At 47.3% G+C, this 15,514-nt stretch overlaps 1 protein-coding gene and 1 non-coding gene across 8 annotated transcripts in view; both read left to right on the forward strand.

Annotated features, from left to right (window-relative positions):
• PMS1 (PMS1 homolog 1, mismatch repair system component) overlaps nucleotides 1–15,514 on the forward strand; it is a 302,687-nt gene that overhangs the window by 234,803 nt on the left and 52,370 nt on the right. Inside the window, exons 12-13 of one of the 7 annotated variants that reach the window (XR_003857404.1) lie at nucleotides 9,357–9,497; nucleotides 9,595–9,670. The exons of 5 other annotated variants lie outside the window; for them this stretch is intronic. The gene's annotated coding sequence lies outside the window, so the exon portion shown is untranslated. The remainder of the gene's footprint in view (nucleotides 1–9,356; nucleotides 9,498–9,594; nucleotides 9,671–15,514) is intronic. One more of the 7 variants, XR_003857403.1, reaches the window with a different exon arrangement.
• TRNAT-UGU lies at nucleotides 12,406–12,478 on the forward strand. The gene has a single exon. It is a non-coding gene; the product is annotated as a tRNA-Thr (tRNA).

The raw sequence follows: 15,514 nt of genomic DNA on the forward strand, positions 1-15,514 counted from the left end.
GATTGGAATATGGGTATATGGATCCTTCAGATCTATGGAGCACATCTAATCGTTGGGTTGTAAGAGGGGAAGAATTGATTTTAATGATACCATCTTGAATTTCTCCTTGACGAGCAATTTGTTCAATTCCCGAATATCCAGAATTGGATGATGGCCTCCGAATTTCTTGGAAATTAGGAAATATGGGGAGTAGAAACCCTTGAAACGGGCCGTCTGAGTAATCTGTCTGATTGCCCGTTATTTGAAGTAAGGTTATTTCTTGGGAGAGTTGGGGATGAAATGTTTGTGACCCTCGAATGGACAAATGAAGTGTGGGCTTGGCTATAAATTGAAGTTGATAGCTGTTCTTTACAATTTCTAGTACCCACTGGTCTGACGTTATGGTCTCCCAGGCGGAGAAGTGTGCCCTTATTCTTCCGGGGGCGCTTCTGCAGGGAGTGGTTGCGGCCAGGAACTTAAAAAGATTGTGTCGTTTTTAGAGGGGCTGCTGTTTGTTGCGTTTGTGGTCGCTGACCCCTCTGTTTTCTCCTTCTTTGTTGTTGCTGTTGAGGCTGATGTGATTGTGGCCTTTGATACACGGAATATGATGGTGTTCTGAACTGTTGGTAAGAACGATAGGGTCTGTGTGAGAACTGTTGCCGACGAGAACTATTAAAGTATCGTCTGGAAGACGGGAAGGTAGTCTGAGTCATTAATGATTGTACCGCTAGAGCTTGGTCTTTAAGCTTGCTGTGTCATGAAAACGCTCTCCGAATAGATTGTCTCCCGTACAGGGCAAATTGGCCAGTTTGTCGTGCAATTCTTCTCTTATGGCACTAGCCCTTAGCCAAGACAATCTCCGCACTGCGATTGCTGTAGCTGATGCTCTGGACGAAGTTTCGAAACCTTTGTCTACAGCTTGTAAAAGATGACGAGAGCACTTCTCCATTTCTAGGAGTGGAGATGGGATATTTTCTCCAGTTGAGGTGAGCATACCTTTGGTCGCATGGATGCATTTTTACATATACTGGACCATATAAAATTGGTGATGATGGATGCAGATGGTCAACATTGCGTTTTGATATATGCGCCTCGCAAATTCGTCCAAGCACTTGTTATCACGTCCAGGTGGATTGGAGCCATGTGTTTTCGACTTTTTGGAACGTTGAAGCGCATACTCTACCACGATGGATGCATGTGGTAATTGTGGAGTACAATACAGTGAAGGTTTTTTCATTCTGAATTTTAAATCTATTTTCCTTGAAATTGCTGGTAACATGTAGGGGGTTTCCCAGAACTTTTGTAGTACACTGTATAAAACACTCTGTGGTGGGAGGGATCTTGGTTCCCCTGGAGTATCAAAATTTTTTAATAGGCCAAGTGTCTCAGCTCTGGGTTTCGGAAGCTTTTGCACCACTAGGCGTAATATGGCCCCCATTTTATCCAAAAACTTTGGATAAGAAAGATCCTCCGGATGGGAATAGAGTTCAGGTGGTTGCTCCGGCGGGTCCGAAGGGTAGCCCGTAGAGGAGGTAGGCGAAGTTGGAAGGGACACGGAATCTCCATGGGATGAATGTGTGTGTGAGTTGGAGATGTGGGGAGCGGAGGTGCAGGTGATGGTATAGGCTCCACAGGTGACGCACTTGCAGCCTTTGTTGGTTCCTTAGGACTGGATGGTGTTTCCGGAGGTAAGCTAAAAGATGACTGTAGAGTCTCAAAGAAACCTGCTAGGGACTGAGATAGATCTCAAAAAGCTTGTTGAGTTTGCGGCGTCATTTGTGGTTTTTCATGTTGTGCCAACGGTGATAACGCAGGTCGAGGTTCCATTTTGAGATGGTCAGACTGTGGAGTTTTGCCCCTTGAACTCCCATCAACGTCAGAAGGATCAAGATCGTTACCTGACAGTCCTAATGTGGAGTCTCCTGTCCAACCTGCCGTGCTGCGAGAATGTGAGGAGGTAGAAGATGATTGAATATGTACTACCTGCCGTTCTGAAGGGCATGCCGCCCTTGACAGTATTGTATGCCGGGATGAGCTCAATGCCGACTGGCTTACATTATACACTATAACCCATGACCGTTTATAATGATGTCTGCGTTTTATGCCGATGGCCATGCTTGTGGCGATGTCCAGAAGATGATGAACTGTGATCGTGACGTCTTGGACGTTTGGGAGCATCATGTGTGCACCCCACTGAAGGGAGTTGTGTCTTGGTGAGGAATCAATTGAGGTGGAACACTGTGAGGAAGAATGTTTTTGCTTCAAATGAGGCGCATGCCTTGCCTCCATCTGCCGTTGATTGGCTGACAGCTTTGCCGTGGATGATTCCTGCGACTCAGGTGCTGTCCCTGGCACCGGATGCGTTGTGCCCGGCTCTGGGTGCGCGCCGTCCTTGGCGCCAGATGCACCAAATGAGTCGTCTTCGTCGCCAGGTCGCTCTTTTTTTTCGGCACCAGTTGCGCCGATTGCGCCCTTGGTCAGTGTCTCATTGTTTTATGTCTTTTTCTCCAGCGGCCACGTTGATAGTTGCGCCTCCGGCGCTCTCTTTTTCTTAGAGGGCGCTTGTAGTTGTCCCGGCTCTTTATACTGCAAAGTAGTGAGCTTGGGCGTAATCAACCTTTTCGGCCCAGATCCCTGGGTTCTGCGTAGCTCCTAATGTTGTCGGTTATCCTTACCTCCAGTCCTGGAGGCCTGAGGCTCTTTTCTTCAGGCCCAACCGTTTAGATGGGCCCGGAGACAAGTGTGCCTCGGAAGGAGGATTTTCCCCCTGTAAGTCCCTCATCTTATAGGCCCGATGACGCTGGGCTCGAGGTGACATCTTTTTACAAAATTCACAGTCCGCTTGACTGTGGTCCGGTCCAAGGCACCAGTAACAGTGGTCATGTCAGTCTGTGACAGACATGATTTTACCACATGGACATGGTTTAAACCCAGAAGGTTTCTTCGACATTGTTGAAAAAATAAAAGAGAGAGAGGAGAATCAAGCTCTGCATGTGCTCCCGCGAGCGGAAAACAGACTGAGGAGAATCTGTTACTTTCCTGTGTGGGAACACACACGCAGCCGTAGAGACTGAAAACTCTCCACTCTGCTTGGTAAAGCTCCGCCTCCTGGGCCCTGATTGGCATTTCCCATGGCAGCATGGCTAATTCAGCCCTGCTATCAACGGGAAAAAAGTTTTACCTTAGCTACAGTAGAAATAACTTAAGTCAAATTGTAATCTGGTGTCAGCTGATAGAAAAACTTTGTCAGAAACTTTCTAAACGCAGTCTCTTTAGAAAAATGTGATGTGTTTACATGAATGAAAAAACTCTAATCCTTGGTGGAAAAGGAATAGTGCTATTACTGAGAAGCCATGCCTCCCTCTGTCACATTATTTGTATGCTGAATTCGAAGGTGTGACACCATGCACAGTTTTGACTGGCCAGAGAACAAACTCAGGTTTCCTAGCGTGTAGTCAGATGGACTCAGGACCAATGGAATTGTGCTCTCCTGATAGCAGATGAGAGGTTGAGTCAGATTTCAAAGCTGACGTCAGCCTACATATACCCGTGCGGCATGCTTAGCTCTTCAGTATTTCTCCGTCTCCATAGCAGATGCGGACACTATCCCAAACAGAATAGTGTTACATTTACAGCAAGGAAGAAGAAAGAAAATTTTCCTTAAGAAGAGAGCCCCACTTCTCCTGCGGTGAAACCTAATGGTCTCTCCCCCAGTTGAGACTTTCCTGAGGTCGATTTTCGATATCCCTCAGAGGCGAGCCTTGGTCCGACTGCCAAATCCCAGTGTGGACTTAGCCCCCAGGGTGGCTGAAAGGCAGCGGGGGCAGATTCGAATGCGGCGGTGAAGGTATTTCCCTCTCCCACCGCAGCTGGAGACTGCCCGGCAGACGATCGGTAAGTGATGAGAACAGGTAAAGTAGAAACATTTACTTCTAAGTCTCCGGTCTCTAATGCTCGAACGGTCATACCGTCCTTCCTCCGACGAGGTTTAAATCGGGTTGAGCAGCCCTCCTTTGGGGCAGGCCCCAATTCAGTACGAGGTCCACACACGTGGAGACCCTCCGGGGGGGGGGGGGGGGTGTCCGCCATCTTGCCTTCGGGGTCGTCGGCGCCATTTTCCCCTCCCATCGGTACGCGCAGGGCAGGCCGTAGGCTCGAAGCTCCTAACTTAAGCGCTTAACTATGGTTTGAGCGCACAGCGGCATGCACAACTAGGCCACATGCACAACTGGGCGCATAACTGTTTCGTGCGCACAAACTCCATTGCCCGCGCACACAACTTGTGCGCACTTTGTGCGCATAACTTCTGCACACCCAACACTCACAGCTAAGCGCATCCACGCACGGGCGAGTTCCTAAGCCCTACACACGCACAAATAATGGCACCACCATCCAAGAAAGCCAAGGGACCCTTCCTTTGCCCAGCCTGGATTGGAATCCCTTCTGTACCAACAGTGTGAACAGAATGAGGAGGAACCAAATCAAGACCCTCTACAGCCAGAGAGAGGGATCCGGTACCACGGATGATGGCATCCCAGACCTAAGTATCTTCAACTTGGCGCTCCCACAGGAAAACTCCGGGGCTCCCACTACAACCCCTCCTGGGATCAACATGGATCCAGGAACCTTCTCCTGGGTGGAATTTTTCAGAGGGCTGCAAACCTTTGTCCAGGTACAACTAGCCCCTACTGTCCACCTGACTCAAGCCCAGCCGGAAGCACGAGCACTTCCCAGCACCTCCCGGGCTTCTCGAGACATGCCTCGCCTAGCCAAGAGCTTCTCTAATGGGGATCCAGATACCTCAGAGGACGAAACTGACTGCCTGGAAGAAGGAGAAATTCCACAGGGATGGAGCCATACCGGACCATGCTCCGATTCTTCCACAAGGACGAATTACCTACCCTAGTGTCCCAGACTGAAGACACTGGGTTTTCCAGGCATGGAGTCCACAGCGGAACTGATGAAGAATCCCATGCTGATGTATCACTATAAGGCTTCATGCTATTTCCCTATGTTGGAGCCCATTAAGGAACTGATTGACCTAGAATGGAATGCTCCAGAGGCCACTTTCAAAGGGGGGAGGGCTCTAGAAGCCCTATACCCGCTGGAACCCACAGCTAAGGAATCTCTACGTTTCCCCAAAGTGGATGCTATGATCTGTGCAGTCTCAAAACACAATACGATCCCAGTGGAGGGAGGAGCGGCACTGAAGGATACCGAGGATAGAAGGCTGGAGGCCATTCTTAAGCAGTCCTTTGATGTATCAGCAATGACGCTACAAATTGCTTCCTGCTGCACCTTAGTGGCACGTTCCTGTTTGATCCTCGCCGGAGACGCAACCACGTCCAGAGAAGCGATGGAGCCTGCTGTCTCCTTCCTCACCGATGCTACCTCAGACCTCGTGCGCACCTCATCCAGGGGTGTTGCCACCGCAGTGGCGGCAAGAAGACAATTATGGCTCCGGAATTGGTCGGCTGATGCGGCTTCCAAAGCGAACCTCACAAATGCCTTTTAAAGGATTCCTCCTGTTCGGGAGCGAACTGGAGAAATTAGCCAACAAATGGGGTGAATCTCCAGTACCCTGATTACCTGATGACAGGAACAAAATAATATATCAGCGCTCCTCCCCCAGAAGAACCAAGGGCAGAGGAGTGCAGTGCTTTAAACCTTCCAAGAATACACAGTCCCAAGCACCTCGTCCTTCAGGAAGGTCTCAGCCCTTTCAGAACAGGCACATTAAGAGAGGAGCAAGCTCAGGGGCAGGCCCTGGCGGTACACCACAATGAGAAGACGCAAACCCATCCACAGGAAGAAGATATAGGGGGCAGACTTACCCTATTCTACTAAACATGGGTCGAGATAGTTAGGACCCACTTGTCCGAAGTTATCATTCGAGAGGGGTACTCTCTGGAATTCCAAAGCATCCCCCCAACACAAATTCATGAGATTGCCGTGTCACTCTCACTCCAAGAGACTGGCAGTGGAAACCACACTAGCAAGACTACTCAGCCTGAAGGCAATAACTCCAGTGCCCACGCTTCAACAAAATACTGGCCACTATTCCATCTGTTTTATCGTTACCAAGAAAGAAGGAACATTCTGGCCTATCCTGGACCTCAAGACAGTCAACCGTTACCTGAAGGTTCTACATTTCCACATGGAAACCCTACGCTTCGTTATAATGACGGTACAACTGGGAGAATTTTTAACCTTCCTGGACCTATCTGAAGCCTACCTTCACATCCTGGTCCATCAACATCACCAGCGCTTCCTGCAATTTGTGATACTGGGCCAGCATTATCAATTCAGGCCCTTACCCTTCGGACTAGCTACCACCCCCAAAACCTTCACCAAAATCATGGTGGTACTGGCGGCAGCACTGAGGAAAGAAGGAGTTCTGGTTCATCCTTACTTGGACAATTGGTTGATCAGGGCAAAGTCTCCAGAGGAGAGTCACCATGTGACCACCAGAGTCAAGAATCTATTACAAGAACTCGGGTGGGTCGTGAACACAACCAAGAGTTGTCTAAAGCCCTCCCAGTCACTAGAATACCTGGGAGTCCGGTTTGATACCAAACAGAACAAGGTCTACCTTTCCCCTCCATGAAGAAGGAAGCTAATGGATCATTTACTAAAGCTGTTGAACTCTGTCCGCCCCAAGGTATGGGACTACCTTCAAGTCCTCGGCCTCATGACATCAACTCTGGAAGTTGTTCTGTGGGCAAGGGCCCACATGCAGCCGCTACAACATTCCCTATTGTCACGATGGAATCCAGTGTCCCAGAACTACTCAATTCACCTCCAGCTACCGACAGAGGTGCGGGAGCAGCTTCAATGGTGGCTACAGGAAGAACACCTAAGCAGAGGCGTAAACCTATCCACTACGAAGTGGATCTTGCTCACCACGGATGCAAGCCTGCGAGGGTAGGGAGCCCACTGTCAGGAACAATGGAATAAGGAAGAGGCGGGATGGAACAAACTGCCTGGAAGCGCGAGCGGTCAGACTAGCCTGCCTACAATTCAGCCACAGACTCAGAGGCGAGTCCGACAGAGTCATGTCAGACATCACAACGACCGTTGCTTACATCAACCGACAGGGAGGAACCAAGAGCCAACAGGTGTCTCTAGAAATAGACCCTCTCATAGAGTGGGCGGAAATAAATCTACAAGGGATCTCTGCCTCCCACATCGCAGGAAAAGACAACATAGCAGAGAAATCCTAGACCCGGGGGAATGGTCGCTGGCGGACACAGCCTTCCAGCTGATGGTAAATTGATGGGGTCTCCCAGCCATGGACCTACTAGCAACTTGTTGCAATGCCCGGGTCCCCAGATTCTTCAGCAGCAGACGAGAACCACAATCTCAGGGAATTGACACTTTCATCCAGACCTGGCCGGAGGAAAGCCTCCTGTACGCCTTCCCACGCTGGCCACTACTGGGCAGGTTCATCCACAAGATAGAACACCACAGGGAACTGGTCCTACTCGTTGCCCCGGTTTGGCCAAGAAGACAATGGTATGCGGACATGCGAAGACTATTGGTGGGGAATCCTCTGCGTCTACCGCCATACAGGGACCTTCTTCAGCAGGGACTGATCTCCCACAAAGACCCAGCTCGATTCTCTCTTACGGTATGGCCCTTGAGAGGACTAGCCTAAAGAAGCACGGCTACTCAAAAGCCGTGATCAACACCCTGCTTTGGGCACGCAAGTTCTCCACATCTGTCTTACATATGGATCTGGAGAGTATTTGAGGCTTGGTGTTAAGATCGCAGTCTCCTCCCGAGGACAGCCAAGATTCCCACGATCCTAGAATTCCTACAGGACGGCATGCAGAAGGGGTTGTCCCTCAACTCCCTCAAGGTCCAGGTCGCAGCACTGGCCTATTTCAGGTTCGATGTGGATGGTATCAGACTATCAACCCATCCTGATGTGTCTCGTTTCCTGAAAGGGGTCAAACAACTCCGACCACCACTAAAGTGGCCAGTGCCTCTATGGAACCTCATCCTAGTACTAGACTTCCTAGCAAGGGAGTCTTTCAGACCAACAAGTGCCCTGTCTCTACGTCTCCTGACCTTAAAGACAGTGCTCTTGATCGCAATATGCTCAGCATGGCGCATCTCCGAACTTCAAGCATTATCCTGTCGGGAACCGTTCCTCAGGTTCACCCTGGACACCATACAGCTGCGTACAGTACCATCCTTCCTTCCGAAAGTGGTTTCCCAGTTCCATATGAGAAATAGCTGAAAGTCCTTAGAAGTTCTTGTTTATTAAATAGACAATTGCCCGACTCTAGGCCTGAGTTTCACCCATCAAAGGGCTGCTTCAGGGGCTAAAATAAAATAAATAATTTAAATTAAAAACACACGGATACAGAAATAACAACATAAAATTTTTAAACATACAGAGACTTATAGTCATATGAATAAAGGTGCAAACGTGTACTGAAAAAAGGGGGGCAGGGCAAGAAAAGAGAAACATAAAACAAAACCAAGGCATGTGTAACAATTGATTTTTTACCTGAGGATAACAAATTATCACTTTTTAAGATGTGCTTTTCAATCTCTCAAACCTAATCAGGAAAAAAATAAGACATAAAATGTATATCTCTCTGAAGGGAAAACTATTCCTTTAAAATTTTGGTGGTAAAATTGGTTAAGATCATACCTCATTGCTAACAGTGTCCAAAACATGAATGTCGAGTTGAGTAGGTGTGCTCTTCTCATGGAAGTTCATAAACAGACTTAAATACAAAGTGATTCATATTAATATGGGAAAATTACAAAAAATTGTTTAAGGATTTTTAGTTAAGTTTTACATACAGATTAATCATATTATAATATGTGCTACATTTTTAGACTTGCTGCCCAAAAATGATTGATATTTCATTTTCTCGCCAATCACAACATATTTCTACATCATAGTTAGTTTGGTATATAATGTGTATCTCACATACAATTGTCTTTTTTACAAAACGTTTTTATCACTTGGCTGATATTGGTCAATTTCTTTTCTCCAGATAATCTTTACACTCGTGCTGCTAGCGCATTATGCAATCCATATCCATACCCCCGTTTGTGGTCATTTTCTCCATGGACATTTTTTGTATCTTTTTTATACCGTGTATTTATAATAGCCAATGTATTTTACAATTTTTATATATATTTATTTAATTGATGTTTTCATTTTTTAGCTCAGCATACATAATTTTAAGAAGTATACTGGTTTTTAGGTACAGGCGAAGCTAATCGTTAATCACAATTATATTTTAATTGTTTTAAACAATTTTTAGTAAATCTGGATGTAAGTTTAAAATATAGATGAATCTTGTGCTGCCTCTTCCATTTCACAGTTTATGGGGTTCCCTTATTTAATTTAGATTAATTGCTGCAGTTTGAACGGACATTGCTTCCTGTTGAAGTTTGGAGCCGCGAAGTGATATTGTTTTTTGAATGCACATTAATTATGTACCCGCTCTGTTTTTGAGATTTTGAGTGCATAATAATCATGTGCCCAGGAGGTAATTATGCTCTTTAGTTCACTTTAATCCTTACTTTCGATTTTTAAATAAGTTTTTGTAATTTTCCCGTATTAATATGAATCATTTTGTATTTAAGGCTGTTTATGAACTTCCATGAGAAGAGCACACCTACTCAACTCGACATTCATGTTTTGGACACTGTTAGCAATGAGGTATGAAATTAACCAATTTTAAAGGAATAATTTTCCCTTCAGAGAGATATACATTTTATGTCTTATTTTTTTCCTGATTAGGTTTGAGAGATTGAAGAGCACATCTTAAAAAGTGATAATTTGTTATCCTCAGGTAAAAAATCAATTGTTACACATGCCTTGGTTTTGTTTTATGCTTCTCTTTTCTTGCCCTGCCCCCCTTTTTTCAGTACACGTTTGCACCTTTATTCATATGACTATAAGTCTCTGTATGTTTAAAAATTTTATGTTGTTATTTCTGTATCTGGGTGTCTTTAATTTAAATTATTTATTTTATTTTAGCCCCTGAAGCAGCCCTTTGATGGGCGAAACTCAGGCCTAGAGTCGGGCAATTGTCTATTTAATAAACAAGAACTTCTAAGGACTTTCGGCTATTTGTTTATTCCTCACGGCTTTTTTAGACCATCTTCCTCTTTGTTTTTTGGGCCAGTTCCATATGAACCAGACCATATCCTTACCATCAGCAGATGAGCACAGGGATTCTGAAGACTCTCAACTCCTTCGCCACCTGAATGTCGGCAGAATCCTAGTCAGATACCTGAAAAAAATCAGAATCCTTGCGCAAAACTGACCACCTGTTTGTTCTTCACAGCGGGAAGAAACAAGGAGAAGCGGCATCGCGGGCCACCGTAGCCTGCTGGATCAAAGAAGTCATGAATGCTACGTACATAGAGACAGGAAAACCATTACCTCTACAGGTCAAGGCGCATTCTACAAAGGCCCAGGCAGTCTCCTAGGCTGAAATCAGGCTGCTCTCGCCAGCCGAGATCTGTCGGGTGGCAACATGGTCCTCCCTACACGCCTTCTCCAGGATGTACTGCCTGGATGTTCAGGCAAGGGAGGACACAGCCTTCGCAAGGGCAGCCATGGGCAGCCTCCCACCCTACAGGGGGGAGTAGCTTTTGTACATCCCATTGGTCCTGAATTCATCTGGCTACACGCTAGGAAATGGAGAAAATTACTCACCTGATAATTTCGTTTTCCTTAGTGTAGACTGATGGACTCAGCATCCTGCCCATGGCTGCCCCAGAAATAGAGAACCTCGGATATCAAATCTCGAGACTGAACAAGTACGGGTAAGCCACGGCCTACCTCTAATCCAAGACACCAGCAGTTACCAAGGTGTCTGCGTTTATTGTTTCAGTGCACTGGCAGTCTCCAGTTCCAAAAGTTTTATATATATAATCAGTTGAACTAGTTCAAAGTTAATCAAGTATTAAGCAACATATATCCACGATGGCTTTTTGAAGACAATACTGAAGAGCTAAGCACGCTGCACGGGTATATGTAGGCTGACGTTAGCTTTGAAATCTGACTCCATCTGCTATCAGGAGAGCACAATACCCATTGGTCCTGAATCCATCTGCCTACACTAAGGAAAACGAAATTATCAGGTAAGAAATTTCTCCAATGGACTCTGGCTGTTCTCTCAAACTTTTTATTAATGACAACAAAACAGAAGCAGCTCTGCTTACCTCAGCAGTTCTCAAAACAAAACAGCAGTGTATTTCACAGTTCAGCACAATTGGCCTTTCTTAGGCTTCCTTCTTCTTGGGGCCTCTTCCCCCTCCTGGGCCTGGCTAGATATTCCCTCTCCCTAGGAACCACCCCTGGACCAGGATTTCCTACTGTTGTAGGGCTTAAGGTAAATCTGGCCAGCTCTGGAGCCAGTCCTTTACGGTGTTCTGGGGTTTTCTTCTGTATATCCCTTCACAAGCTCTCCCTCTCAGCTCAAACTTCTCAAGTTGAGTACTTCTTATTAGGGGTATACTGTTGAGAAAACTGATGCTCCTATTTTCCTTACCCATCCTATGCTGAGGCTGTCTAACTCTTCTAATTATTCCCTTCCCTGCCCATTCTGGGGAACCATTAAAGGGTTCGCAGTGTTGCGGTCCCGGTCACCAGGCTAGCGACCGGGTCCTTACCTTTTCGCCGGCTCCCCCACGCTCGCCGTGTTCCGCTGCTCCCCGGGCCGTCCCGACCGCGTGGCAGCGGCTCTCCCCAAGTGGAGATGCCGCTGAGGCCCGCGCCTGACTCCTCCCCCCACTGGGGAACGCGCACGAAGGGACGGCTTTTGTAGGTCCAGCACCCGGAAGTGCTGAACCGCCCTGTTTTCGACGTCAGACGCCGGCTGGCTATTTAAACCGGCACCTGCCTCCCTTACCTTGCCTTTGCAACGAGGTCGCTCCTTTGAGTGCTTAGTTGCTTCCAGCTCTGGTTCCTGCTTGTTCCAGCCGTACCTTGCTTCCAGCTCTGGTTCCTGCTTGTTCCAGCCGTGCCTTGCTTCCAGCTCTGGTTCCTGCTTGTTCCAGCCGTGCCTTGCTTCCAGCTCTGGTTCCTGCCTGTTCCAGCCGTGCCTTGCTTCCAGCTCCGGTTCCAGGTTTGCCTTGTCTTCAGCCAGCCACGACCTTCGGATTTCTTCACGATTCTCCTTGTCTTCAGCCAGCCACGACCTTCGGACTTCTTCACGATTCTCCTAAGTCCCAGCGACTCGGACCCCTACGGGCGTCTCCTGGGGGGGTCTCGGGTTTCCAGGGCGAAGACTTCACCAATCCGCTCCAGCTAGGGTCCGCCTCCCGGCTCATTAACAACTATTGGACTTTGTCTCTAATCTGCCGGCCCAAGGGTCCACTAATTGACTCTCTCCATAACACGCAGGGTATTCACTGTTCCGCCTTTCTCATAGTAAGTTCCTCTACTCTGTAACTCAGTGGTCAGAGCACTGGTCTTGTAAACCAGGGGTCATGAGTTCAATTCTCATCAGAGCCTTGGACTATCCATGGAGATGTCATCTTTCTTGATCCCTAAGGGTTAGAGATCAGAAATGAAGAAAAGGTGCATGGGGTAACCTGCATGGAGTAGCAGTTACTAACCTTAATCAAAAGGCATGGGATTGCTACCATTAACTGATTAGCCTTTATATTTTTGGTGTAACTGTAACATTGCTCTCCGCTTCAGCGGAGGGGGTGGGGGGAGGGGAATTGGATTCAGACGACAGCCAACGCTGGGCTCAGACATGGGGTATTGATACGCAGACATCAGGGAAAAGCACAGGACTACTTCTATAGCCAAGACCAAAAGCAAAGCATGCTCAAGCAGCATGTCAGATTGTAAATATTTCCCTCAACACAAGGCTTGGGGATAGCCAGCACAGTGTGACAGTTACTATCCTAAACAGAGTCAAAGGGGTAACCTGCACGGCGTGGCGGTTACTACCTTAAGAAATTTGCTGGGCAGACTGGATGGACCATTTGGTCTTTTTCTGCCGTTGTTACTATGTTATGTCTTCCTAATAACTGGAATTCCCCAACTTCCTTTGGTGGCATTGTCATTATAGTTCTTCCCATCTAATTCTGAGCTCCCCCAAGGTGAGATCTCTGGAAATGGGTTGTCTTAACAATTGGTGAACCCGCATCAAGCTTACCTCAGTCTCTCAAAGTGGGGATAATTGTGCCCCAGAACAACTGAGTAGGGGAGCTTGGGAAGCACTCCCACCTCTACACTGGCTTGCCCTGCCATAGTTGTCAGTACTGCCCGACAGGTAGGGTACTGTTGCGGATTCCCATGTATACAAGCAAGTGTCGCCGCTTTCTTATAGTTGACATACAGTCTGTGAGCTAGCTGCTTCTTCTTAAGGAGTGTCTTGTTGCATCCTGAATTTAGGATAGCTTGGATGGGAACTTCATTCAGCTGCACTGAGATAATGAAGTCCAAAAGTCCCACCCATGGCCCAACCACCAAATTACAGCTTTGCACCTTTGAAAAAGTGCATGCCTATTCATGCTTCCATTCTTCATCTTCAAGCCAGGGACAGTCTTTGACAACGTGATCTTTCCCTCCTCATTGGGAACACTCCTGTGGGGCTTGTTCCCCCTTTACTTCCATGTGTCTTACAAAAGGGTTCTTCATTCTCTTCTTTAACATAAGGGCAATGTCCTTCTTTTGCCCCTGCCCAGTACAAAGTGACAAAAGGGGAAAATATTGTTAATATTGCTATTTGTTTGTGCAGGTACTCTTTCTCCCCTCCAATTTGATGGACATCCCCCCCCTTTGGTGGTTGTCTGTTGCTGGTGGGTGCTTTAACCTTTAGTGTTGGTTGTGTTACCAGGCCCATCTCCATAGGTTTGCTTCTTTTGTAGTGACAGTATTTGGGCAAATGGCCTCTCTAGCCATAATTAAAACAAGCTGGTGGGCCTGGGTGGGACTGGAGTCCGGAATCAGAGTTGATCTACTCAGAGGGTCATTGCTGAGGTCTTGCACTTTCACTGCCACATCCAGGACTCTGGGCAGGTTGCCTTTCTAGCTTCTTTATTAATTCTGGCATCAACTGAGCCTGATGGAAAGTGTCTGCTACTTCCAATGCTTTCTCCAGGGTAAACACTGGGTGTCGAAATACCCAATTCTACATGGGCCAATCCAGCCTATTCAAGAACTGTTCCTCAATTTTATTATCTGATTGTTTGAGAACATTAGTCAAATTGAAAGAAACAGAAGAAACTTTAGAAACCTCTAAATTATTATTACCCCAGGAGGTATTTTGGGAATAATATAATAAATCTTAAAGAGGGCATATGATCCTCTGAGATACCTAAAACTTCTTTAAAGTATTTAACAAGAAGCTCATGTGCACTAATCAAGGAGAGGTATAAGGAAAATTTAATTTTGGAGGTTAAGAAATCTCCATCTATTATCAAACAATTCAAGACATCTATGAATCATAACACTGTCTTTAGAAGCAACCATTTTAAACGCCTGAGATAGTAAATCATAAGCTTCAAGATTCAATAATCTCTTTTCATGGTTACCAAGAGTCTCAGAAGAAACAGAACTTATCCCTTTAGTGTGTCCATAGCAGAATCAACATCTAGTCTTATCACTCTTTTCCAGAAGAACTATAGCCTTTCACGCATTCTCTAGGCCAGCGGTTCTCAACCGGTGTGTCGCAACACACTAGTGTGTCACCAAGCACCGGCTGCTGTGTCGCGTGCTCCCGGTCTCTCCCGCTGCTCTTTCTTCCCTGCTGCCGTTGCCGCCGGACTATCAACACGTTCAAACCCAGTGGGAACGGCAGCAGTGCTAAAAAAAAGCTGTGGCACCCGTGGCTGGACCTTTTCTTCTTCCCGCGCCTGCCCCCCCCCCCCCCCCCCCCCCCGGTGACCCGGAACAGGAAGTGATACACGGTGCGTGGGAAGGAGAAAGAGCAGTGCCGTGTGATAAAGTAGCAGTGGCGGCTGCAGCATTGGCCCCCGAGCAATTGAAGCAGGCGGTAATCAGGAAAGGAGAGAGCAGCATGAGCCTCCCACGGCCGATGGGATTCTACTTTCTTGGCTTGCAGGGGCTGGAGGAGGTGGAGGCTGCTGCAGCTACCATTTGTGCTCGGGGAGGGGCGGGGAAGAGGAAATGAGTGAGAGAAAGAAGCAGCCAGCCTACGTGTGATTGAGAGAAACTGGTCAGAGAGCTGATGTGTGTGTATATGTGAGAGACAATGAAAGTGACTGCTCAAGGAGATGACTGATGTGTATGTGAGAGTGTGAGACATTAGTTAGGGAGGTGACTGTGTGTGTGTGTGTGAGAGAGAGAAAAAGCATGGAAGTGAGAAATCTGGGTATGTGAGAAAGCATGGGCGTAAGAAGCTTGCTGTTGTGGGGAGGGGGTTGGATGTGTGTGAAAAAGCATGGGAGTGAAGCCTGATTATGTAAGAGAGAGAGCATGGGAGTGGGAAGCCTGTGTGTGTGTGTGCATGCATGAGAGCGAGAGACTGGTTGGTAAGGTGACCGTGTGTATGAGAGAAAGAGACTGGTGTGT

The sequence above is a fragment of the Rhinatrema bivittatum genome, chromosome 6 (genome assembly GCF_901001135.1).
Source record: "Rhinatrema bivittatum chromosome 6, aRhiBiv1.1, whole genome shotgun sequence".
In the NCBI taxonomy this organism is placed as follows: domain Eukaryota; kingdom Metazoa; phylum Chordata; class Amphibia; order Gymnophiona; family Rhinatrematidae; genus Rhinatrema; species Rhinatrema bivittatum.